Source organism: Nycticebus coucang, chromosome 4, assembly GCF_027406575.1.
Source record: "Nycticebus coucang isolate mNycCou1 chromosome 4, mNycCou1.pri, whole genome shotgun sequence".
NCBI lineage: Eukaryota > Metazoa > Chordata > Mammalia > Primates > Lorisidae > Nycticebus > Nycticebus coucang.
In genome coordinates, this window is record NC_069783.1 from 83,559,132 (window position 1) to 83,562,043 (window position 2,912).

The following is a 2,912-nucleotide window of genomic DNA, read 5'->3' on the forward strand; positions in this document are numbered from 1 at the left end:
CCCAAGTAGCTGGGACTAAAGGCGCCCACCACAACACCCAGCTATATTTTTGTTGCAGTTTGGCCGAGGCCGGGTTTGAACCCACCATGCTTGGTATATGGGGCCGGAGCCTTACTGACCGAGCCACAGGCACCACCCCATTTTTTTTTTTCTTTTGAGACAGACTCTCAAGCTGTCACTCTGGGTAGAGTGCCATCGTGTCATAGCTCAAAGCAACCTCCAACTCGGGGTCAAGAGATCTTCTTGCCTCAGTTTTTCTATTTTTAGTAGAGACAGGGGTCTCGCTTTTGCTCAGGCTGGTCTCGAACTTGTTAACTCAAACAATCTACCTACCTCGGCCTCTCAGAGTGCTAGGATTATAGGCCACTGCGTCTGGCCTCCAAAAGTTTCAACACCAGAAAACTGACTGCCAGGGCGGCGCCTGTGGCTCAGTGAGTAGGGCGCCGGCCCCATATGCCGAGGGTGGCAGGTTCAAACCCAGCCCTGGCCAAACTGCAACAAAAAAATAGCCGGATGTTGTGGCGGGCACCTGTATTCCCAGCTGCTCGGGAGGCTGAGGCAAGAGAATCGCCTAAGTCCAAGAGTTAGAGGTTGCTGTGAGCCGTGTGACGCCATGGCACTCACCCGAGGGCGGTACAGTGAGACTGTGTCTCTACAAAAAAAAAAAAAGAAAATAGACTTTAAAAAAAAAAAAAAGGAAAACTGACTGCCACCATTCGGCACATAAATTAGTAAAAGAAAAATGCTTATCTTGATATGAGTCTGAGATGGTTAATTTTATTTGTCAGCTTGAGTGGGCCATGGCATGCCCAGTTGAACATTGTTTCTGGCGTGTGGGTGAGGGTGTTTCTGAATGAGATTAGCATTTGAATCAGTGGATTTAGTAGATCATCCTCTCCAATGTGTGTGTGGGCATTATTTAAGCCACCGAGGCCTGTATAAAATAAATGGAGCGAGGACTTCGCTTCTTTTTATCTTGCCTCTCTGCTTGAACTGGGACATCTTTTATCTTCTGCTGCCCTCAAACTGGGATTCTATCATCAGTTCCCCTGGTTCTCAGGCCTTTGGACCCAGACTGAATTACACACCAGGCTTTCCTGAGTCTCCAGCTTGCAGACAGCAATTATGGGACTTCTTAGTCTCCATAATTACATGAGTCAATTCCTCATGACAAATCCTATCAGGTATATATGTATCCTACTAGTTCTGTTTCTCTGAAAACTCAGACTAATACAAAGAGTAAATTTTATATTCATGTGTATTTTACCACAAGTTTTAAAAACCGCTCAGTTAAACAAATTCTTTTTGTGTGTGTTTGCGTAAAACATTTAACTAAAAATATGGAACTGTTCATGAATTTGTGTGTCATACTTGCACAGGAGCATGCTAATCTTCTCTGTATCATTCCAATTTTAGTATATGTGCTGCCAAAGCAAGCACTTAAATAAATTCTTATCCCACAGCATATAATAAACTGGTTATATCTCTTATAGGAGATATAATAAACTGGTTATTGTTTTAAGATGCAGAAGTTTCAGAGTCCGGGCACGGTAGCTCATGCCTATAATCCCGGCATTCTGGAAGGCTGAAGTGGGTAAATTACCTGAGCTTACAGGTTCGAAACCAGCCAGAGCAAGAGTGAGATCCCACCTCTAAAAATAGCCAGGTGTTGTGACAGGCGCCTGTAGTCCCAGTTACTCAGGAGGCTGAGGCAAGAGAATCGCTTGAGCCCATGAGTTTGAGGTTGCTATGATGCCACAGCACTCTACTGAGGGTGACCAAGTGAGACTCTGTCTCAAAAAAAAAATTTTTTTTTGCAAGAAATATATAGAACTTACATACAGAAAACTATCCCAGCCCAGCGTGATGGCTCAGGCTTATAATCCTAGCACTCTGGGAGGCCAAGATGGGTGGATTGCTTGAGCCCATGAGTTCAAGACCCAGCCTGAGCAAAAATGGAGAACCCCCCTTCTCTACTAAAAATAGAAAAACTGAGGCAAGAGGATCGCTTGAGCCCAAGAGTTGGAGGTTGCTGTGAACTATGACACCACCGCACTCTACCCAGGGCAACAGCTGGAGACTCTGTCTCAAAAAGAAAAAGAAAAAGAAAACTACTCAACTCTACTAGCAGAAATGAGATTTCTCAGATAAGATAGGAGATACACCACACCCCTAGGTGGAAATACTCAAAATTGTAAAAATGACAATTATCCTCCATATTATAAATTCAGTGCAATTTAAATTAAGACCCCAATGAAATTATTTCATATAATTTCAAACTAACACATTCAAGCTAGAAGAATAAATGGTAGGAATATTCTTTTTTTTGTGTGTGTGTGTGGTTTTTGGCCAGGGCTGGGTTTGAACCCACCACCTCTGGCATATGGGACCAGCGCCCTAGCCCTTTCAGCCACAGGCGCCGCCCATAATATTTCTTTTTTTTTTTTTTTTTGTAGAGACAGAGTCTCACTTTATGGCTCTCGGTAGAGTGCCGTGGCCTCACACAGCTCACAGCAACCTCCAGCTCCTGGGCTTAAGCGATTCTCTTGCCTCAGCCTCCCGAGTAGCTGAGACTACAACGCCCGGCTATTTTTTGGTTGCAGTTTGGCCGGGGCCAGGTTTGAACCTGCCACCCTCAGTATGTGAGGCCGGCGCCTTACCGACTGAGCCACAGGCGCCGCCCTGGTAGGAATATTAAAAAAAAAAAAAAAAAAATGTAGAGGAAAGTGTCCTGTTTGTCAGGGTTCTCCAGAGAGACAGAACAAATAGAATGTACGTAGATACAGATATAAGAGAGAGGATTTATTAGGAGAATTGACTCACGAGATATCGAAGTCCCTCGATAATGCCATCTGCAAGGTGGAGAACCAGGGAAGCTGATAAGGTGATTCACGCCAAGTCCAAAGGCTTAT

General features: G+C 44.5%; 1 non-coding gene across 1 annotated transcript; it reads right to left on the reverse strand.

Moving 5' to 3' along the window:
* Positions 1-1,334: 1,334 nt before the first annotated feature.
* On the reverse strand, positions 1,335-1,440 carry LOC128585125 (U6 spliceosomal RNA). The gene has a single exon (XR_008379870.1). It is a non-coding gene; the product is annotated as a U6 spliceosomal RNA (small nuclear RNA).
* Between the last annotated feature and the right edge of the window lie 1,472 nt (positions 1,441-2,912).